The 24066-nt window shown below is 46.9% G+C and overlaps 1 protein-coding gene across 1 annotated transcript in view; it reads left to right on the plus strand.

Annotated features, from left to right (window-relative positions):
* Positions 1-6215: 6215 nt before the first annotated feature.
* The window catches only part of LOC117072494 (nuclear envelope pore membrane protein POM 121C), a 61427-nt gene continuing 43576 nt past the window's right edge, over positions 6216-24066 (plus strand). Inside the window, exon 1 of the mRNA XM_033192734.1 lies at positions 6216-6414. The gene's annotated coding sequence lies outside the window, so the exon portion shown is untranslated. The remainder of the gene's footprint in view (positions 6415-24066) is intronic.

Raw genomic sequence — 24066 nt, forward strand, 5'->3', positions numbered from 1 at the left:
CAAGGCGGGAGGATCACTTGAGGCAAGGCGTTTGAGACCAGCCTGGGCAACATGACAAAACCCTGTCTCTATAAAAAAAAAATACAAAAAAAAAAAAAAAAAAAGCTGGGCATGGTGGTGTGCACTTGTAGCCCCAGCTTCTAGGAAGGGTGAGATGGGAGAATCACGTGAGCCCCTGGGGAGGTCGAGGCTGTGGTAAGCCATGATTGTGCTACTGCACTCCAGCCTGGGTGACAGAGACCCTGTCTAAAAATGTATACTAATTAAAAAAAAAAAAAACCTATCATATAGATCAGGTCTCATAAAATCTGGGGGTTCAGGCTGTGGCTCCTCCCTCTGCACCCTTGCAATGCAAATTAACCTGTTACCTTAAAATGAGATGTGACCAATTCTGCTCAGAGACAGAAGCTACTGGTCATAAAGGGACTCAGAGCAAGCCAGTCACAGCTAGCAGAGGATTGACAGAGGGAGCTAACAGAGCCGGGCTGGGCTGCAGAGCGACCTTTCCACAGCACGATTGGCTGCAACCTAATACTGCCAGTATGTTAAGCTAGGGGACCTACAGGGGAGACACAGATTGGGAAAGGCTGGGCTTGGAAAGCAAGAAAATTGGCCCAATGACTCATCATGTAAGGAGAGAATGAGGCAGGTAATCAGAAGCTAGCATCTCTAAGGAGATCAAAGAACCAGTGGGATCACCTTGCTCAGTGGGAAGGTGATCTGGATAAATACCAAAGACGGGGACACTGGCCTGCAGCTGGTCTTTTCTGCTCCCAGTGGCAGAATGCCAAGGTGAGCCTGCTCCATTTAAAGCATAGGCCAGGCGAGGTGGCTCATGCCTGTAATCCCAGCACTTTAGGAGGCCCAAGCAGGTGGATCACTTGAGTCCAAGAATTCAAGACCAGGCTGGGCAACGTGGAGAAACTCTATCACTGCAAAAAATACAAAAAATTAACTGGGTGTGATGGCACATGCCTGTAGTCCCAGGTACTTGGGAGACTGAGGCAGGAGGATTGCTTGAGCCCAGGAGGCAGAGGTTACAGTGAGCTATGATGGCGCCACTGCACACTCCAGCCTGGGTGACAGAGCCAGACATTGTCTTAAAAAAACAACCAAAAAAAAAGCATCTTGAACTGTCCTTTAAAAGCTCTACTAGGCTGGGCACAGTGGCTCATGCCTGTAATCCCAGCACTTTGGGAGGCCAACGCGGAGGATCACTTGAGGTCAGGAGTTCAAGACTGTCCTGGCCAACATGGTGAAACCCCATCTCTACTAAAAATACAAATATTAGCTGGGTGTGGCGGCGTATGCCTGTAATCCCAGCTACTCAGGAGGCTGAGGCACGAGAATTGCTTGAACCTGGGAGGCAGAGGTTGCAGGCAGCCAAGATCATGCCACTGCACTCCAACCTGGGCAATGGAGCAAGCCTCCCTTTCAAAAAAATAAAAAATAAAAGTTCTACTCAATTGTGCAGACAATGGAAAGCGGCTGATTGGCTTTAGGCAAAGGGGTGACATAATGAGATTTGCATTCTGAAAAGACCATTCTGGTTGCAGTATGGAGGACAGAGCGGCGTGGAGCCGGAGTAGATGGGGGAAGCCAACAAGGAAGCTATTGTCGTAGTCCAGGCAAAGGGTGATGGCAGATGAGACAGGGTAGTGGCAGGAGAGACAGGAGAAATGGCAGGCCAAAGAGACACATGGCAGGTATAATGGACATGGACAGACAGGCTTTGGGTTACATAGAGGGGGGCTAGGGAAGGAGCTTTTAGGGAGGGGTCCTGGGTTTCTGGATTGTGAAATTAGTGGCGCCATCTACCTGGAAGAAGGTCAGGCTCAGCAAATTGCCTTTTTTTTTTTTTTTTCTTTGAGACAGAGTCTCACTCTGTCACCCAGGTTGGAGTATAGTGGCAAAATCTCAGCTCACTGCAACCTTCACCTCCAGGGTTCAAGCAATTCTGCCTCCGCCTCCAAGGAGTTGGCATTACAAGCGCCCGCCACCACACCGGGCTAATTTTTTGTATTTTTAGTAGAGACCAGGTTTCACCATGTTGGCCAAGCTGGTTTCGAATTCCTGACCTCAAGTGATCCTCCCACCTTGGCCTCCCAAAGTGCTGGGATTGTAGGCATGAGCCATCGCTCCCAGCCTGAATTGCCTTTTTTTTTTTTTTTTTTAAAGACTGGGACAGGAGATCTTGTGCCGTCACCCAGGCTGGAGTGCAGTGGCCCAGTCATAGCTCACTGCAACCTCCAGATCCTGGCCTCAAGCAATCATCCTGCCTCTGCCTCCCAAAGTGCTGGAATTTTAGGTGTGAGCTACCAAACCTGGCCTCAGCTGAGTTGCCTTTGAAACATTCTCATGAAGATGCAAAGTTTAACTCAGAAGTCAGAGGTCATGGGAATTGAATGGTACCTAAAGCCATAACAGAAGGAAAGAGTACAAGAAAAGAAAAGGGTCTATAATGGAGCCTTGAGGATTTTCTGTATTTAAAATAACCAAGGCCAGGCACGGTGGCTCACGCCTGTAATCCCAGCCCTTTGGGAGGCCAAGGCAGGCGGATCACCTGAGGTCAGGAGTTCAAGGCCAGCCTGACCAACGTGGAGAAACCCCCCCCACCTCTACTAAAAATACAAATTTAGCTGGGTGTAGTGGCGCATGCCTGTAATCCCAGCTACTCGGAAGACTGAGGCAGGAGAATTGCTTGAATTCGGGAGGCAGAGGTTGCAGTGAGCCAAGATCGCGCCATGGCACTCCAGCCTGGGCAACAAGAACAAAACTCCATCTCAAAATAAATAAGTTAATTAAATAACCAACTTTAGGCTGGGCGCAGTGGCTCATGCCTGTAATCTCAGAACTTTGGGAAGCTGAGGCGGGCAGATCACCTGAGGTCAGGAGTTCAAGACCAGCCTGGCCAACATGGCGAAACCCTATCTCCACTAAAAATACAAAAATTAGCTGGGTGTGGTGGTGGGTGCCTGTAATCCCAGCTACCTGGGAAGCTGAGGCAGGAGAAGAACTGCTTTAACCCAGGCGGCAGAGGTTGCAGTGAGCTGAGATCACGCCACTGCACTCCAGCCTGGGTGACAGAGTGATACTCTGTATCAAAAAAATGATAATAATAAAAATTAAAAAATAAAATAACCAAGTTTAATGTATTTTTACTACGGTGAGTTTCTTAGTCCATTTGTACTACGTTAATAGTACATTACTATTACATAAAATTACTGAGACCTGGTAATTTATAAAGAACAGAAATTGGCTGAGCATAGTGGCTCACACCTATAATCTCAGCACTTTGGGAGGCTCAGATGGGTAGATCACTTGAGTCCAGAAGTTCAAGACCAGCCTGGGCAACATAGGGAGACCACATCTCTACAAAACATAATAAATAGCCAGTTGTGGTGGTGCACACCTGTAGTCCCAGCTACACAGGAGGCTGAGGTGAGCGGATCACTTGAGCCCAGGATTTTGAGGCTGTAGTGAGCTATGATCGCACCACTGCACTCCAGCCTGGGTGACAGGGCAAGAGCCTGTCTCAAATAAATAAATAGCCAAGTTTATTAGGCTGAACTCAAGCTGGAGAGTTTGGAAAAAAATCAGGAGAATGTGATATTTGAAAACCAAGGGAAGATTGTTTCAGGAATGAAGCACGAGTGTCAAGTAAGCAAATCAGGAGGGATCGTAGAAAAGCTGCCATGACAAAGTGACAGCTGAGATACAGAGGATGGGGAGGCCTTATATAGACAACGAGGGAGGCAATGCTGACTCCCAGGGGAGTTGCAGCATGTGCAAAGGCCCTGTGCAAAGTTCTTCTGGATGCCCATTACAAGCAAATGCAGGAGACCCTCATCTCTACAAAGATTAAAACCAAAATTAGCTGGGCATGGTGGTACATGCCTGTACCCCAACTACTCAGGAGGCTGAAGCAGGAGGATCCCTTGAGGCCATGAGGTGGAGGCTACAGTGAGCCATGATCCTGGGTGACAGAGTGAAACCTTGTTTCAAAAAAAAAAAGCCGCCGGGCACAGTGGCTCAAGCCTGTAATCCCAGCACTTTGGGAGGCCAAGACGGGTGGATCACGAGGTCAGGAGATCAAGACCATCCTGGCTAACATGGTGAAACCCCGTCTCTACTAAAAAATACAAAAAACTAGCCGGGCGAGGTGGCGGGCGCCTGTAGTCCCAGCTACTCAGAAGACTGAGCCAGGAGAATGGCATAAACCCGGGAGGCAGAGCTTGCAGTGAGCTGAGATCCGGCCACTGCACTCCAGCCTGGGCGACAGAGCAAGACTCCGTCTCAAAAAAAAAAAAAAAAAAAAAAAAAAAAACCTGGCACAGTGGCTCACACCTGTAATCCCAGAACTTTGGGAGGCCAACGCGGGCAGATCACTTGAGGTCAGAAGTTCAAGACCAGCCTGGCCAAATGGCGAAACCCTGTCTCTACTAAAAATACAAAAATTAGCTGGGCATGGTGGCACGTGCCTGTAATCCCGAGTACTTAAGAAGCTGAGGTAGGAGAATCACTTGAACCAGGAGGCGGAGGTTCCAGTGAGCCCAGATAGCACCACTGCACTCCAGCCTGGGCAACAGAGTGAGACTCTGTCTCAAAGAAAAAACAAATGTATACAAAATATACAGGTGCAAAATAGATGTAGGTGAGACCATTTAGTAAAATTGGAGTGGGGTGGAGTTGAAAGTTTGTTGCATACTATAGGAAACTGAGGAAATGTTGTAGGCCATATGACAGCAAGGCCACAAGGATGAATGAATGAATTTCTAATCCACACTAGGAGCACAATGCCGCTGAGAAAGCATGCATTTGTCAGGGAGTCCTTGCTTTTCACCAGCAATGTTTAGAATCCCTACATCCAGAATGGAGAAGATACATGGCCTGTTTTAGCAAGGAATGAAGACTGGCAAAAAGGGCAGAGCGAAAAATCACTGGGTTGAATGTTAAAAATCACTGGGGTCAACTGGGCATGGTGGCTCACACCTGTAATCCCAGCACTTTACAAGACCAAGGCAGGAGGATCACTTGAGGTCAGGAGTTCGAGACCAGCCTTGCCAACATGGGGAAACTCGTCTCTACTAAAAATACAAAAATCAGCCGGGCATGGTGGCACATGCCTGTAGTCCCAGCTACTCAGTAGGCTGAGGCAGGAGAATCGCTTGAACCGGGGAGGTGGGGGTTGCAGTGAGCTGAGATCGCGCCACTGCACTCCAGGCTGGGTGACAGAGCAAGACTCTGTCTTAAAAAAAAGAAAAGAAAAAAATTATTCAATGACACTTGTTAAAGATGGCATGGAAGACTTTATTCAAAGGGGGGGGTCAGTCGAGATAGATATAGGGATCACTGCAATAGGGTCTTGCAGTGGGGAAGAGATTGGGCTCAACTCCAAGTACAGTGTGGGCAAGTGAGAATTTATAACCAGGGAGCAGCCTGATCACACTATTGCGCTCCAGCCCGGGCAACAAGAGTGAAACTCAGTCTAGAAAAAAAAAGAAAAGAAAGCCGTGGAGAGGTGCCAGAATCAGTTTCCAATAGACAGAGGAACTCCAGAGTTTGAAAACCCACCAATGGGGTTCTCTAATGCTCAGACTAGTAGAACAGGCTTTAGCTGTTCAGTTTTGGCCAGATTGTGACAGAATGATTGTGACGGGGGAAACCCCTTAGCAACTGTTTAAAAAAAAAAAAAAAGACAAAGTGCCCGTGAGTTTTGGTTTCAGTCTAAATGTGCAGTTTTCCAGGCAGTCTTCAGAACGATCTGAGTAACTTTCAAAGAACTAAATAAAAACCAACCATCAACGTCTCACTGTGGGAAATCGCCAACTGTGTGCGGAGCTGCTGTTCCCGGAGGTCCCAGGAAAACCTGGCACCAGCAAGGGTCAAATCTGAGTAGGGATTGGGGCTCGTAAGGAGCCACAGCCTTGGAGGCACTGAATACCTTTTGGGGGTGCGGGCCACCTGGGGACGAGTTAGATTCCCACTCTTGTACACAAGGGTGATTGGATTGGAGTCCCCCAGTCTGCAAGGTGAAAGAGGAAGGCAGGACCCAACCTACTTTTTCTTCCCGCCCTCAATCTAAGAGTCTGGGAGCCAGCTGAAAGCAGGGAGCAGCCATGCCTCGTTACCCGGCAACCGGCCACCTCGTGCCTCTGTCGTGGGAGTCGCCCCTCAGTGACGCAGGTGTGCGCGGTGCACGTCGGGACCAGCACGAGGTTTCCGCCTGCCCGGGGTCCTCGCGCCCAACCCAGCTGCGGCCAGGCGGCTTAGGGAGGTTGGGAACGGGTCCTCGTGGCCCGGACTGGTGCAAGTAGAGGCCTCGGAAGTCGCAGCCGCCTTGGGGGTACACTTGCTGCGGCCGTGGTCTGGCCACCGCCCCCTGGGGCCCCCGTCTGGACATGGCCTGGTCGGGTGAGTCCCTTCCGCGCCCTGCGGCCGACTAGGCCTCTTGCATTCCCCGAGTTCGGCCCTGGGCAGGTCATCCTCGGCTTCCGACCTCCAGCATTGTGCGTTGTTGTCTTGAGTTTTGGCAAGCATGTGACAGTTAAAAGGCAGTTCCAGCGCGTGGTAGGTGTGGAGTGTGGCTCCTCAGCAAGTGTCCTGGCAAGTCGTGCTTTCGCCATCTTCATCCCTGGCTCCCTGTGCTCCCGCTCCCTTGGGTTCCAGGATCCCACTCCTTCGATGGAACCGAGTCTTCCGTCCCTGCCTGGTGCTCCTGCCCTGGTTTCTGCTCAACTCAGCGTCGTGTCTCTGTTCCCCAAGGTTCTGTTTCTGTTCTGTGTTGCCCCCTCCCCCCGCCCCCGTTTTGTCTTTTTTCTTTCTTTCTTTCTTTCTTTTTTTTTTGAGACGGAGTCTCGCTCTGTCGCCCAGGCTGGAATGCAGTGGCGTGATCTCGGCTCACTGCAAACTCCGCCTCCCAGGTTCACACCTTTCTCCTGCCTCAGCCTCCTGAGTAGCTGGGACTACAGGCGCCCGCCACCACGCCCGGCTAATTTTTTGTATTTTTAGTAGAGATGGGGTTTCACCGTTTTAGCCAAGATGGTCTGGATCTCCTGACCTCATGATCCGCCCACCTCGGCCTCCCAAAGTGCTGGGATTACAGGCGTGAGCCACGGCGCCCGGCCTTTTTTTTTTTTTTTTTAAGAGACAAGGTCTCTGCGGGGCCTGGTGGCTCACTCCTGTAATCCCAGCACTTCGGGAGGCAGAGGTGGGGGGATCACCCGAGGTCAGGAGTTCCAGACCAGCCTGGCCAACAGAGTGAGACCCGTCTTTACTAAAAATACCAAAATTAGCTGGGCATGGTGGCATGCACTTGTAGTTCCAGCTACATGGAGCTGAGGCAGGAGAATTGCTTGAACCCGGGAGGCAGCAGTTGTGAGTAGAGAACTCGCCACTGCACTCCAGCCTGGGCGACAGAGTGAGACTCTGTCTTAAATAAATAAATAAATACTCTTTCTAGAGAGAGAAAGAGATGAGAGAGAGAGAGAGATCTCTGTCTCTGTCGCCCAGGCTGGGAGTGCGGTGGTGCTATCATGGCTCACTGCAGCCTCCAACTCCTGGACTCAAGAGATCCTCCACCCCACTTCCAAGTAGCTGGGACTACAGGTGTGCACAGCTGACCACGCCTGGCTAATTTTTAAAGTTTTTTTTGTGTGTGTGAAAATGGGGTGTCCCTATGTTGCCCAGGCTGGAGTGCAGTGGCATGATCATAGCTCATGGCAGCATCGAACTCCTGGGCTCAAGCGACCCTCCCACCTCAGCTTCTGCATAGCTGGGACTACAGGCCCCCACCATGCCCACCTAATTTTTAAACATTTTCTGTAGAAGCAGAGTCTTGCTATGTTGCTCAGGCTGGTCTCCAACTCCAAACCTCAAGCCATCCTCCCACCTCTACCTTCCAAAGTGTTGGGATTACAGGCATGAGCCACTGCACCCGGCCTGTCTGTTCTGGACATACTTGGAGTTCTTGCTCTTCTATACCATCTCAATGAACAGTGTTGTTCAGATGGCTCCTAAAGGCTCCTAACAGGGCATATCATGTGAGGACTGCATTTCATCTGTTTGTAGGACAGTTGTATGTACCTTTTTCATACCTTAGACCCCGTTTAAATCTGAAGTGGTGGTATTTGCTTCCTCTCCCAGCCTTTTACCTCCTGTGCGTTCACTAAATTCACCAGTTGCTAAGGCATGAAACTGACAGATTTTACTCTGAATGTCCTCTTCCTTCTGGGAAGTGCCAGATCCTAGACAGCAGTCTCCATTTTTCTGTTCTTTGCATTCTCACTGCTCTCCCCCGGCCCCTCCTTCGGTACTTTAAGTATTAGCTTGCCTAGTGCAGCAGTCTTTACTTTGGTCCTCCTGATTGCCATCTCCTTCTGCCATCAGTCTACCCATTCTCTTAAGACTAATCTTCCTAAAGCATGTATCTAAATATATCATTTAGGCTGGGTGCAGTGGCTCACACCTGTAATCCCAGCACTTTGGGAGGTGGAGGCAGGCGGATTACCTGAGGTCAGGAGTTCGAGACCACCCTGGCCAACCCGTCTCTACTAAATATAGAAAAATTAGCCAGGTGTGGTGGCGCATGCCTGTAATCCCAGCTACTCCAGAGGCTGAGGCAGGAGAATCACTTGAACCCAGGAGGCAGAGGCTGCAGTGAGCTGAGATCACGCCGCTATACTCCAGCCTGGGTGACAGAGCAAGACTCTGTCTCAAAATGAATAAATAAATAAATCTATCATTTACCTGCTCAAAAGCTTTCAGTGGCTCCCAACTGTGGTCGGTTTAGATGCTTAGCTCATTAGAATGCCATCCAAGCTCTAGATCTGTGGCTTTCAAGCTGGGCTTTGAGATGCGTCATGAGTTCAAAGGGGAGAGTAAGGGGAAGAAGCTGAATTGGGGATTTCTGGTTTTCTAGCCCTGTGTCAATCTTTGGGTTTTATTCCTTTTTCAAATTGTGCTTCCATTTAAAAAATGAGTTCCAGTTTTAAAAAATAATAATAAAATATATATATATATATATGCTGGACTGGGCATGGTGGCTTATGCCTGTAATCCCAGCACTCTGGGAGGTCAAGGTGGGCGGATCACTTGAGCTCAGGAGTTTGAGGCCAGCCTGGGCAACACAGGGAGACCCCATTTCTACAAAAAACTTTAATAATTAGCCAGAAGTAGTGGCATGTGCTTGTAGTCCCACCTATTCAGGAGGCTGAGGTGGGAGGATTGCTTGAGCCCAGGAAGTCAAGGCTGCAGTGAGCTGTGATAGTGCCACTGCACTCCAGCCTGGGTGACAGGGTGAGACCCTGTCTCAAAGAAAAAGAAAAAAGTTAAATTAGCTGGGCACGGTGGCACGCACCTGTAGTCCCAGCTACTTGGGAATGCTGAGGTAAAATAGGTTTGCTTGAGCTCAGAGTTCTGAGGTTGCAGTGAGCTGTGATTGTGCCACTGCACTCCAGCCTGGGCAAGAGTGAGACCCTGATTCTGAAAAAACAAAAAAAAAGAAAGAAAAGTGCTTGAAAACCATTGTAGTAAATGATCCATTCTAAACTATTTTTGGCCATGACTCCCACTATATATATATATATTTTGTTGTTGTTGTTGTTTTTGTTTTTGTTTTTTGACACGGAGTCTTGCTCTATCGCCCAGGCTGGAGTGCAGTGGCATGATCTCGGCTCACTACAAGCTCCGCCTCCCAAGTTCACGCCATTCTCCTGCCTCAGCCTCCCGAGTAGCTGGGACTACAGGTGCCCGCCACCAAGCCCGGCTAATTTTTGTATTTTTAGTAGAGACGGGGTTTCACCGTGTTCGCCAAGATGGTCTCAATCTCCTGACCTTGTGATCTGCCCACCTCAGCCTCTCAAAGTGCTGGGATTACAGGCGTGAGCCATCGTGCCCGGCCAACTTCCACTATTTACCCATCCCACAAAGTATCCATTTCCTAATTCTGTAAGAAAATGTCACATTCATTCAAAAAATATGTATTGATCATCAACTATTTGCCTGCCACTGTGGTTTAAGTACTGGGAATAAAGCAGTGAACTGAACACATTACCCTCATCATTTTACACTTTATTGCAGGAAAAGATGGACACTAAAATATATGTGTCAAGCCCAGGCATGGTGGCTCATGCCTGTAACCCTAGCACTTTGGGAGGCCGAGGTCAGGAGTTCGAGACCAGCCTGGGTAATATGGAGAAACCCCATCTCTACTAAAAATACAAAAATTAGCCAGAAATCGCTTGAACCTGGGAGTCTAAGGTTGCAGTGAGCCGAGATCGTGCCACTGCACTCCAGCCTGGGCGACAGAGTGAGACTCTGTCTCAAATAATAATAATAAATAAATAAATAATAAATAATAAATAAAATAAAATATATGTGTCAAATGGTGATAATTCCCCTTACTGTGAGGGGAAAACAGTTCCTTGGGAGTGGAAAGTGATTACTTTTTATAAGGTGGTTGAGAAAAGCCTCACTGATAAGATGCTTAGAGAGCTGAAAGAGGTGGAAGAGAGCCATGCTTATCTCCAAAGGAACAGCATTCCAGAGAAGAATATGCATGGCATGTTTAGAACAGCAGGGAAAGTCAGTGAGGCTGGAGCGAATTTCAGCAAAGGCAAAGGTGGAGAGAGTTGAGGTCCAAGAGGGAGCAGAGAGTCATGTCACACTTTGATGGGAATCGTAAGGACTGTCTTTTACTCTGAATAAAATGGGAATCTTTGCAGGTTTAACAGAGTACTAATGAGATTCAACTTAGTGTTTTTAAAAAGGTCTCTCTGGCCTCTCTGTTGAGAACAGTTCCTAGAACTCTGGTCAAAACAGGGATCCTGGTTATAAGGCAGCACTCCAGGCAAGACAAGCCAGAGGTGTGGATGAGAGAGGCAGCAGCAGGTAGAAGTGGTCACATGCAGCATGTATTTTGAAATTAGACCTGGCCAGGTGTGGTGGCTCAGGCCTCTAATCCCAGCGCTTTGGGAGGCCAAGGCAGGAGGATCACTTGAGCCCAGGAGTTCATGGGCAACATAGTAAGACCCCATCTCTAAAACAATAAAAAATTAGCTGGCTTTGGTGGTGCATGCCTATAGTCCCAGGGACTTGGGAGGCTGAGGTGAGAGAATCACTTCAGCCTGGGAAGTCATGGCTGCAGTAAGCTGTGATCACGCCACTGCACTCCAGCCTGGGCAACAGAGGGAGACCCTGTCTCATAAAAAAAAAAGAAAGTAGACCCAAAAGATTGGAAGATGCTTTGCATGCAGTGTGTAAGAGAAAGAGAGGAGTCAAGGATGACTCCAGGATTTTTGTTACATGAACTTTAAGAATGGAGTTGTTATTTATTGAGTTGGCAAAGACTGCAGAAGAAACCAGTTTGGGAGAGTGCAAGATTGGGAATTTGCTCTTGCACGTGTTAAGTTTATTTTTTTCTTTAAAAACATTTTTAATGTTTTAAAAATAAATAGAGAGAGGGGGTGTCACTAAGTTGCCCAGGCTGGTCTCAAACTCCTGGGCTCAAGTGATCCTCCCGTCTTGGCTTCCCAAAGTGTTGGGATTATAGGCATGACCCACTGCACCTGGCTTTGCACATGTTAAGTTTGAGGTGTTTGTTAGATATCCAAATGGAAACATCAAGTAGGTAGTTGCATATATGGGTTTCGAGTTTAGGGATGAGATTGAGATGAAGATAAAAATGCTGGAGTCAGTCAGGCATGGTGGCTCACGCCTGTAATCTCAACACTTTGGGAGGCCGAGGCGAGTGGATCGCCTGAGGTCAGGAGTTTGGGACCAGCCTGGCCAACATGGAGAAACCCTGTCTCTACTAAAAATACAAAAAATTAGCCAGGTGTGGTGGCAGGCACCTGTAATCCCAGGTACTCGGGAGGCTGAGGCAGGAGAATCACTTGAACCTGGGAGGTAGAGGTTGCAGTGAGCCGAGATTGCACCATTGCGCTCCAGCCTGGGCAACAAGAAGGAGTCTCAAAAAAAAAAAAAAAAAAAAAATGGGTGTGGTGGCTCACGCCTGTAATCCCAGCACTTTGGGAGGCCAAGGCGGGCATATCACAAGGTCAGGAGATCGAGGCCATCCTGGGAACACGGTGAAACCCCGTGTTTTGTACTAAAAATACAAAAACAAAATTAGCCGGGTGTGGCGGTGGGCGCCTGTAGTCCCAGCTACTCAGGAGGCTGAGGCAAGAGAATGGCGTGAACCTGGGAGGCGGAGCTTGCAGTGAGCCGAGATTGCACCACTGCACTCCAGCCTGGGTGACAGAGCGAGACTCCGTCTCAAAGAAAAAAAAAAAAAAGCTGGAGTCTTCAATGTGGAAACAGAATTTGGACTTAAGAAACGGGATGCGATACCTGGGAAGGCTTTGTATAGTTTGTCTCCGACTGGCGAGGGTGAGTTCTTTGAAAGGCAAGGCTGTTTTATTTTGTGTGTTTCTGTGTTTCTTTTTCTTTTTTTTTTTTGAGACGGAGTCTCGCTCTGTCGCCCAGGCTGGAGTGCAGTGGCCTGATCTCAGCTCACTGCAAGCTCCGCCTCCCGGGTTTACGCCATTCTCCTGCCTCAGCCTCCTGAGTAGCTGGGACTACAGGCGCCCGCCACCTCTCCTGGCTAGTTTTTTGTATTTTTTAGTAGAGACAGGGTTTCACCATGTTAGCCAGGATGGTCTTGATTTCCTGACCTCGTGATCCGCCCGTCTTGGCCTCCCAAAGTGCTGGGATTACAGGCTTGAGCCACCGCGCCCGGCTCTTTTCTTTTTTAAGACAGAGTCTTGCTCTGTTGCCCAGGTTGGGGTACAGTTAGGCCATCTCAGCTCACTGCAACCTCCGCTTCCCAGGTTCAAGCAATTCTTCTACCTCAGCCCCCACGTATCTGGGGATTATAGGCACCCACCACCACACCTGGCTAATTTTTTTGTATTTTTAGTAGAGATGGAGTTTCATTATGTTGGTCAGACTGGCCTCAAACTCCTGACCCCAGGTGATCTGCCCACCTTGGCCTCCCAAAGTGTTGAGATTACTGGCGTGAGCCACCATGCCTGGCCTATTTTGTGTGTTTTTGATATCCCCTAGCACAGTTTCTCACACATAAGAGCTCAATGAGTGCTTATTACACTGAGCAGGGACTTTGTGATGCAAATGACTGTATCCCCAATACATAGCACAGAGTGGTACCCAGCAAATATTTGACGAATAAATGTGTATTTGAATAAAGTGGAAAAATGTTAGCTGCCATGGGCAATGTCAGAAAGGGGTATTCCAGATCATGATTTCTCTCAAGATCACTCACCCGGTCACCACCACAGGATTTATTCTGCCCGCTTTATATTAATTTTTTTTTTTTGAGACAGAATCTGGTTCTGTCGCCCAGACTGGAGTGCAGTGGCGCAATCTTGGCTCACTGCAAGCTCCGCCTCCCGGGTTTATGCCATTCTCCTGCCTCAGGCTCCCGAGTGGCTGGGACTACAGGCGCCCACCACCATGCCCAGCTAATTTTTTTGTATTTTTGGTAGAGACAGGGTTTCACTGTGTTAGCCAGGATGGTCTCGATCTGACCTCATGATCCACCCACCTCGGCCTCCCAAAGTGCTGAGATTACAGGCGTGAGCCACCGTGCCCGGTGCTTTATATTAAACATACTTGAGCACCAAATTTTTAGGCTATTCTCTACAGTCGTCATATGAGTGAAGGTGATAATGTGGGACACAGCATTTCCTAAACCTGGCCAAACAAGAGAACCATCTGGTGAGCTTTTAACATCTTCAGAATAATAGGCATCACTCCAAAACCTGCTGAATCAGTCTCAGGGGTTGTGCCCTGGAAATTATTTTTTAAAAGCTTGCTAGGAGCTTCTGATTTAGCTAGTTCTCTGATGGCATCTGTCACTGACTATCATTTTGAGTGAGTCATTTAATCTCTGGGTCTTTTTCCCACTTATAAAAAATGAGGGTGAGAGCTGGGTACCTAGATTTGTTTGTAGTATTTAATCTCATTTTGATGCATGTGGGGTCTGTGCTAATAGCCTCCCTTTTATTCCTGATGCTGGTCATTTGCATCCTCTCTCTTTGCTTTTTTTTTTTTTTTGATTAGTCTGGCTAGGGATTTCTTGTTTTTAATTGATCTTTTCGAAGAGCCAACTTTTAGTTTAATTGATTTTTTAAATGTTTGTATTTTAACTTCACTGATTTCTGCTCTTAATTTTTTTTTTTTTTTAATTTTTATTTTTTTGAGATGGAGTCTTGCTCTGTCACCCAGGCTGGAGTGCAGGGGCACGATCTTGGCTCACTGCAACCTCCACCTCCTGGAGCAATTCTCCTGCCTCAGCTTGGGAGTAGCTAGGATTATAGGCACATGCCACCATGCCCGGCTAATTTTCGTATTTTTAGTAGAGACGGAATTTTACCATGTTGGCCAGGCTGGTTTTGAACTCCTGGCCTTAAGTGATCTGCCCACCTCGGCCTCCCAAAGTGTTGGGATTACAGGCATGAGCCACCACTCGCAGCCTGCTCTTATATTAATTATATTTCCTTCTTTCTGCTTGTTTTGTGGTTATTTTGCTCTTCTTTTTCTAGTTTCTTAAAATGGAAGCTCAGATTATTAAGTTTTTTTATTATTATTATTGCTTCTTCTCCAAGCATTTAGGGCTACAGATTTACCTAACATTTACTTTGGCTGCATCTCACAGGATTTGGGGTTTTTTTTTTAAGAGATGGCATCTCCCTTTGTTGCCCAGGTCAGACTGCAGTGGTGTAATCATAGCTCATTGAAGCCTCAGACTCCTGGGCTCCAGGAATCCTCCCACCACGTCTCTCAAATACTTGGGACTACAGGTATGCGCCACCATGCCCAGCTGACAGGTTTTGATATGTTTGATTTTTTTAAATTGAGGTGAAAGTCACATACCTTTTTTTTTTTTTTTTGAGACAGGGTCTCACTCTGTTGCCTGTGCAGTGGTGATTATAGCTCTCTGCAGCCTTTAATTCCTGGGCTCAAGCAATCCTCCCACCTCATCCTGAGTAGCTGGGACTCAAGCTAATTTTTTTTTTTTTTTTTTTTTTTTTTGACAGTGTCTTGCTCTGTGGCCCAGGCTGGAGTGCGGTGGTGTGATCTCGGCTCACTGCAACTTCCACCTTCCGGGTTCAAGCAATTCTCCTGCCTCAGTCTCCAGAGTAGCTGGGATTACAGGCACCCACCACTGTGCCTGGCTAATTTTTGTCTTTTCAGTAGAGATGGGGTTTCACCATCTTGGCCAGGCTGGTCTCGAACTCCTGACTTCATGATCTACCCACCTTGGCCTCCCAAAGTGCTGGGATTACAGGCGTGAGCCACTGCGCCCGGCCCGAAACAGGCTAATTTGTTTTTTTTTTTTTTTTGTAGAGATGGGATCTCACTGTGTTGCCAGGCTGGTCTTGAACTGCTGGTCTCAAGTGATCCTCCCACCTCAGCCTCCCAAGGTGCTGGGATTACAGGCATGAGCCACCACACCCAGCCCACATACCATTTTAAAGTATACAATTCAGGCTCGGCACGGTGGCTGACGCCTGTAATCCCAGCACACGTTGGGAGGCTGAGGCAAGCAGATCACCTGAGGTCAGGAGTTTGAGACAAGCCTGGCCAACATGGTGAAACCCCATCTCTACTAAAAATACAAAATTAGCCAGGCATGGTAGTGCATGCCTGCCTGTAATCCCAATTACATGGGAGGCTGAGGCAGGAGAATCGCTTGAACCCAGTAGGCAGAGGTTTCAATGAGCTGAGATCGCGCCATTGCACTCCAGCCTTGGCAACAAGAGCGAAACTCCAACAACAACAACAACAACAAAAAAGAACTGTAGACAGGATAGTTTCATCTACCTGTCTTCATGTGTTCAGTGACTCTGTCTTCCATCTGTTCAAATGAATTTGAAATAGTCTGGTGAATTTTTCATTTCCATTTTTATACTTTTCTTTTGTTTTTGTTTTTGAGATGGAGTTTCATTCTTGTCACCCAGGCTGGAGTGCAATGGTGCGATCTTGGCTCACTGCAACCTCTGCCTCCTGGGTTCAAGCAATTCTCTTGTCTCAGCCTCCCGAGTACCTGGGATTACAGGCGCCCGCCAGTATGCTTGGATAATTTTTTATATACTTTTCAGCTTCAGACTTTGATCCCTTTCAATAATTTCTATTTTTTCCTTTTTTTTTTTTTCTCTAAGCTTTAGTTTGTCTATAATACATTTTTTTTTTTTTTTTTTTTTTTTTTTTGAGACAGGGTCTCACTCTGTCACCCAGGCTGGAGTGCATGGTGCAATGCTGGCTCACTGCAGCCTTGACTTCTCACACTCAGGCAATTCTCCCACCTCAGTCTCCCATGTAGCTGGGACTACAGGCATATGCTACCACACTTGGCTAATTGTTTGTATTTTTTGTAGAGAGGGGGTTTTGCCATGTTGCTGAGGCTGGTCTTTTTTTTTTTTTTTTTGAGATGGAGTCTCGCTCTGTGGCCCGGGCTGGAGTGCAGTGGCCGGATCTCAGCTCACTGCAAGCTCCGCCTCCCGGGTTCACGCCATTCTCCTGCCTCAGCCTCCCGAGTAGCTGGGACTACAGGCGCCCGCCACCTCGCCCGGCTAGTTTTTTGTATTTTTAGTAGAGACGAGGTTTCACCGTGTTAGCCAGGATGGTCTCGATCTCCTGACCTCGTGATCCGCCCGTCTCAGCCTCCCAAAGTGCTGGGATTACAGGCTTGAGCCACCGCGCCCGGCTGAGGCTGGTCTTAAAATCCTGGCCCCAGGTGATCTGCCCAAAGTTTTGGAATTACAGGCATGAGCCACTGCCCCTCACCTGTCTATAATATTTTCTTTTTCTTTTTCTTTCTTTTTTTTATTTTTTGATACAGAGTCTCCCTCTGTCGCCCAGGCTGGAGTGCAGTGGTGCGATCTCAGCTCACTGCAAGCTCCGCCTCCCGGGTTCACGCCATTCTCCTGCCTCAGCCTCCGGAGTAGCTGGGACTACAGGCACCCGCCCCCATGCCCGGCTAGTTTTTTGTATTTTTAGTGGGGACAGGGTTTTACCATGTTAGCCAGGATGGTCTCGATCTCCTGACCTCATGATCCGCCCACCTCAGCCTCCCAAAGTGCTGGGATTACAGGTGTCAGCCACCGCCCCCGGCCAATATCTTCTGTTTCTTTATTGATGGTCTGCATTTGTTGAGACATTGTTCTCCTTGTATCCTTTAACTCTTTATTCATTGTTTCTTTTAGCTTTTTGAGCAGATTTCAGACAACTGGTTTAAAGTCTTTGTCTAGTACTTGTCTAGTACTTTCAACATCTGTGCTTCCTTAAAGACAATTTGTTTCTTTTGTGAATGGGCTGTACTCTCTTATGTCACTGCATGGTTGTAATTTTTTTTTTTGAAAATTGTTGTCAGGCACAGTGACTCACACCTATAATACCTTTTTCCCCCAAAAAGGAAAAAAGTAAGATTAAGAAAAAAAGAGGCCAGGCGTGGTGCCTCACATCTGTAATCCCAGCACTTTGAGAGGCCAAGGCAGGCAGATTGCCTGAGGTCAGGAGTTCAAGACCAGTCTGGCCAACATGGTGAAACCCCATCTCTGCTAAAAATACAAAAATTTAGCCAGATGTGGTGGTGTGCGCCTATAATCCCAGCTACTCAGGAGGCTGAGGCATGGGTTTTCTTGAACCAGGGATTTGGAGGTTGCAGTGAGCCAAGATCGCACCACTGCACTCTAGCCTGGGTACAGAGCGAGGACTCCATCTCAAAAAAGAAAATCAGACATTTTGAGTATTATAATGGGGTAACTGGAAATTATTTTATCCTCCCCCACCACCCCTGGGTTTGCTTTTGCTGTGGGCTGTAGCTGTTTGTTCAGTGACTTTCTAAACCATTTTTGTAAAGTGTGTCTTCTTTTACATGTGCGGTCTCTGAAAGTCTGTCTGCTGTTAGGTTGTGTTCAACTAGTGTTTTTGTTTGTTTGTTTTGAGACAGAGTCTTGCTCTGTCGCCCAGGCTGGAGTGCAGTGGCATGATCTTGGCTCACTGCAAGCTCCACCTCCCAGGTTCACGCCATTCTCCTGCCTCAGCCTCCTGAGTAGCTGGGACTACAGGCACCCGCCACCACGCCCAGCTAATTTTTTGTATTTTTAGTGGGGACAGGGTTTTACCATGTTAGCCAGGATGGTCTCGATCTCCTGACCTCATGATCCGCCCACCTCAGCCTCCCAAAGTGCTGGGATTACAGGTGTCAGCCACCGCCCCGGCCAATATCTTCTGTTTCTTTATTGATGGTCTGCATTTGTTGAGACATTGTTCTCCTTGTATCCTTTAACTCTTTATTCATTGTTTCTTTTAGCTTTTTGAGCAGATTTCAGACAACTGGTTTAAAGTCTTTGTCTAGTACTTGTCTAGTACTTTCAACATCTGTGCTTCCTTAAAGACAATTTGTTTCTTTTGTGAATGGGCTGTACTCTCTTATGTCACTGCATGGTTTGTAATTTTTTTTTTTGAAAATTGTTGTCAGGCACAGTGACTCACACCTATAATACCTTTTTCCCCCAAAAAGGAAAAAAGTAAGATTAAGAAAAAAAGAGGCCAGGCGTGGTGCCTCACATCTGTAATCCCAGCACTTTGAGAGGCCAAGGCAGGCAGATTGCCTGAGGTCAGGAGTTCAAGACCAGTCTGGCCAACATGGTGAAACCCCATCTCTGCTAAAAATACAAAAATTTAGCCAGATGTGGTGGTGTGCGCCTATAATCCCAGCTACTCAGGAGGCTGAGGCATGGGTTTTCTTGAACCAGGGATTTGGAGGTTGCAGTGAGCCAAGATCGCACCACTGCACTCTAGCCTGGGTACAGAGCGAGGACTCCATCTCAAAAAAGAAAATCAGACATTTTGAGTATTATAATGGGGTAACTGGAAATTATTTTATCCTCCCCCACCACCCCTGGGTTTGCTTTTGCTGTGGGCTGTAGCTGTTTGTTCAGTGACTTTCTAAACCATTTTTGTAAAGTGTGTCTTCTTTTACATGTGCGGTCTCTGAAAGTCTGTCTGCTGTTAGGTTGTGTTCAACTAGTGTTTTTGTTTGTTTGTTTTGAGACAGAGTCTTGCTCTGTCGCCCAGGCTGGAGTGCAGTGGCATGATCTTGGCTCACTGCAAGCTCCACCTCCCAGGTTCACGCCATTCTCCTGCCTCAGCCTCCTGAGTAGCTGGGACTACAGGCACCCGCCACCACGCCCAGCTAATTTTTGTATTTTTAGTAGAGATGGGGTTTCACCGTGTTAGCCAGGATGGTCTCGATCTCTTGACCTCGTGATTCACCCACCTCAGCCTCCCAAAGTGCTGGGATTACAGGTGTGAGCCACCGCAACTGGCCTCAACTAGTGTTTTAACAGAGATTTCCTTGAATGCCAGGAGTCAAAAGAGGAAAAAAAAGAAAATCCCAGCTCCTCCCGTCTTTGTGGATTGCCTCTGTGCTGGGGCACTGGAGCAGTCCTTCGGGGCTTAGCCAGTCTGTGTACAACTTTGTATTTTTTTTTTGAGATGGAGTCTTGCCCTGTTGCCTAGGCTGGAGTGCAGTGGCATGATCTTGGCTCACTGCAGCCTCTGCCTCCCAGGTTCAAGTGATTCTCTGCCTCAGCATCCTGAGTAGCAGGGATTACAGGCATGTGCCATCACACCTGGCTAATTTTCCACCACACGTGGCTAATTTGCTAATTTTTGTATTTTTTCGTAGAGACAGGGTTTCACCATGTTTGCCAGCTTGGTCTCAAACTCCTGACCTCAAGTGATCCTCTCACCTTGGCCTCCCAAAGTGCTGGGATTACAGGCGTGAGCCACTGCACCTGGCCCAGTATGTGTACAGCTTTGCCCTAGGCTTTACTCCCTGCCTGCAGGGAGGATGGAGAGGAGCCACAGATGAAAGCTCAGCATCCTTTCTCAGGTCTATTCTGAGAATGCGCTCTGCACTCAGCATGTGCATGGCTATTGAAATTCCATAGTACACATGCGCACTTTTCAGTACCCAAATTTCCCATAGAAACTCTCCACAGCGGCTTCTCCCATGGGGTCAGCACGCCTATGGTTTGCCTCAGCTATAATCTTTTGCCCAGGCATCAGCAGGGTATGCATTTGATTTACAGTGTTTTCAAGCAATACCTTCTGTGTAGCCACTTTTCTGCCCTGCATGAGTTCTGGGTTAGGTGAAACAAAGGCAGCTGCCCTGTATCAGTCCTTTTGGCAGCCCTCGGGCAGGTGAGAACAGGAAAACACAATGCTTTGAGAATAAGGTCTGCTCTGCTGCCTTCAATCCCAGAAACCACACTGGGAACGTGGGCTGCCATCTTCAAGGCTCCCATGGAAGGTTGTGGGGCAAGGGCAAGTAAAAAAAAACCCAGTGTTCCTACCATTTTGAAGTTGCTTTTTTCTTGATTCAGTGTTCATTTGGAGTATTAGTTTTCACACTGCTGGAAAGAACTGCCTGAGCCTGGGTAATTTATAAAGAAAGGAGGTTTAATTGACTCACAGTTCCACTTGGCTGGGGAGGCCTCAGGAGACTTACAATCATGGTGGAAAGCAAAGGAGAAGCAAGCACCCTCTTCACTAGGTGGCAGGAGAGAGGAGAGAGTGCAGGGGAAACTACCATTTAAAAACCATCAGATCTCGTGAGAACTCCCTCACTATCACAAGAACAGCATGGGGCGAACCGCTCCCGTGATCCAATCACCTCCCACCAGATCCCTCCTTGACCCCTGGGGATTACAATTCAAGATGAGATTTGCGTGGGGGCAAAGAGCCACACCACATGATTTGGTTACTGTAAACCTTTGATTATTTTTCTGCAGTTCTCATGAAGTTGATTCAGACCGTTTTGCTTGGTTTATCAATGTTTCTGTTGGGGGATGGGGACCTGGAGCTACCTACTATGCCATTTTTGCTGATATCAGTCAATGTGTTTTATTTTCACTTTTACATAATTCAATATGTTTTCCAATTTCCCTTGCCACTAAGTCTTTGACCCATGAATTATTTAGAAGTGTATTTAATTTCCGTGTGTTTAGAGATTTTCTGCTTTCTTTTTAAAATTGATTTAGTTTAATTCTATTACAGTCACAGAACGTATTTTGTATGATTTCAGTTATTTTACATTTCTTAAGATTTGTTTTGGCCGGGCACAGTGGCTCACACTTGTAATCCCATCACTTTGGGATGCTGAGGTGGGCAGATCACCTGAGGTCAGGAGTTTGAGACCAGCCTGGCCAACATGGCAAAAGCCCGTCTCAAAAACACAAAAATTAGCCGGGCATGGTGGTGCATGCCTGTAATCCCAGCTACTTGGGAAGCTGAGGCAGGAAAATTGCTTGAACCCAGGAGGCGGAGGTTGCAGTAAGCCAAGATTGTGCCTCTGCACTCCAGCCTGGGAGACAGAGCAAAATTCCATCTCAAAAAAATATTTGTTTTATGACCCAGGTTCTGGTAAATCTTGCTGAATCTTCCGTGGGCAAAGAATGTGTACCTGCTGTTGTTTTGTGAAGTCTCCTGTAAATGTCAGTTAGGTTCCATTGGTTGATGATGATGTTCAGTTATTGTATTGTTTGCTGATTTTCTTTGCTGTTTTTTTCCTGTGAATGGTCTATGCTTCCCTATTTCCTGTTTCTTTGTATATTTTATAGTTTTTTGTTGAGAACATTGCATTTTAAGTGTTACAATGTAATGACCCTCAACATGTGATTCTCTCAGTCACCTGGGATTGCTGGGTTTTGCTTGTTGGGGTCTGGAGCTCTCGTTACTTTTCCAAACTATTTTTGCAAAGTGTTTCTTCCTTGTGTTTGGTCACTGAAATTTCTGTTTCATTGTCTCTGCAGTCAGCCAGCCACCTAACATCAATTTCCTTAAATAGGTGGTTTTAAATGGCGTGGGGCAGAGGAGGAGTTTATCTTTTTAAATCTTCTAAAGGATGTCCCTGGGGAAGCCACTATTGCTGAGGGGGCCAAATAAACCAAGGCAAACATCCGTGCTGGTCCTCAGAGACCCATCGGACCCACCAAAGTGCAGAACCCACGGTTTTGGAGGACAGAGTTCCGCCGCTCGCCCTGGCATCAGCCAGCTGCTTCAAGAACTCAGGCTCAGGAATGGGGGAGTATTGGCTGGTTGGCACATGCCACTCACTCGTGAAGATCAGCAACCTCTCCCTTCATTGTTTAAGTATGTCTCTGGTTGTTAGAAGTTTCTGGTCACGTTTCAGAGTTCCGAAAGAGCTGATTCCAGTCACTCTTTCTAGCTCAGTGGTTGCTTCAGTGAAGGGACTGACCTCTATGCTACAGCTTCCTACTCTGCCATCTTATGTGATGATTGATATTTATTTGTTTATTTATTATTTATTTATTGAGACAGAGTCTTACTCTGTTGGCCGGAGTGCAGTGGTGCAATCACGGCTCACTCCAGCCTTGACCTGGGCTTCAGTGATTCTCTCACCTCAGCCTCCCAAGTAGATGGGACTATAGGTATGTACCCCCATGCCTGGCTAATCTTTTTTTGCTTTTTGTAGAGATGGGGTCTCGCTATCATGCCCAGGCTGGTCTCAAACTCCTGAGCTCAAGTGATTCCCCCTGCCTCGGCCCCCTAAAGTGCTGGGATTATAGGCATAAGCTACCACACTTGGCCATGAGTCATTTTTAAAAAAACAGATTCTAACAACCTGTCTTTTTGATTGCTATGTTTAGAAGATTTATATTTAATTTTGGATGGGTTTTTATTATCTATTTTCTACTTGTTCCCTCTGGGGTTTTTTTATACCTGTTTCCCTTTTCTTGCCTTTTTATGGGGTACTTGGACATTTCTTAGTATGCCATTTAACTTCATATGCCATGCTAAATCTTAATTCAGTATGCCATTTAATGTATATTTTTGTATAGGATTTTATAAGTGGCTGTAGAGATTATATTATACATACTTACGATTGTTGGCTACCAGTTCAAGTGGAATGCAGAAACTCTACCGTTTTCTAGGCCCCTCTGCCCTGCTTTATGGTATTGTGTGTGTCTTAAATATCACCTCTACACACATTGAGAACCACGTGAGATAATGTTGATTTTGCTTTCAAATATAATCAAATATAATTTTTAAACTCAAGAGATTATATTCACCCAGATCACCCAGATATTTACCCTCTGACTGCTTTTTAAAATTTCTTTTAATTTTTATACTTTTTCTTCTGAAAAACATCTCTCTGGATTTTTCTTCATTTCTTTCTTTTTCTTTTTGAGACAGAATCTTACTCTGTCGCCCAGGCTGGAGTACACTGGTGTGATCTCTGCTCACTGCAACCTCCACCTCCCTGGTTCAAGTGATTCTCCTGCCTCAGCCTCCCGAGTAGCTGGGATTGCAGGCATGCACCACCACGCCCGGCTAATTTTTATATTTTTAGTAGAGATGGGGTTTCACCATGTTGCCCAGGCTGGTCTGGAACTCCTGACCTCAAGTGATCCTCTTGCCTTAGCCTCCCCAAGTGCTGGGATTACAGGCGTGAGCCACCACGCCCGGCCTCTTCAGATATTTTTTGTGCACTGCTTTTTCCTCTCCTGGGAATTCAGTGACATGAATGTTAGAGCTTTTGCTGTTGTCCCATTGTTCACTCTTTTTTTTTTTTTCTATTTGTTTTCTCTCTGTGGGTCAAATGGGATTATTTCTACATTTTTTTTCTTATGGCAAGATTGTCATGATACAGATTGGATCATTTCTGCTGCTCTATCATCAAGGTCACTAATTTGTTTCTCTTTTGTATCTCCATTCTGCTATTGAGTTCACCCATTGAGTTTTTTACTTAGTTATTGTAATTTCTAGTTCTGAAATTACAATGTAGTTCTTCCGTGTATCTTCAATGAGACTTTATATTTTTCAGTGTGTTTCGAGAGTGTTCATCATTCCTTCTTGGGCCATTTATTAAATAGCTCACCAAAAATCCTTAGGCACTAATTCCAACATCTTTGTCATCTTAGTGTTACCGTCTGTTGTCTTTCCTCATTCAGATGCTTTCTGGTTTTTAGTACAAGGAGTAATTTTTCTGGGTTCAGATTTTTCTGGTTC

The sequence above is a fragment of the Trachypithecus francoisi genome, unplaced genomic scaffold, assembly GCF_009764315.1.
Source record: "Trachypithecus francoisi isolate TF-2019V2 unplaced genomic scaffold, Tfra_2.0 Lachesis_group4, whole genome shotgun sequence".
Lineage (NCBI taxonomy): Eukaryota > Metazoa > Chordata > Mammalia > Primates > Cercopithecidae > Trachypithecus > Trachypithecus francoisi.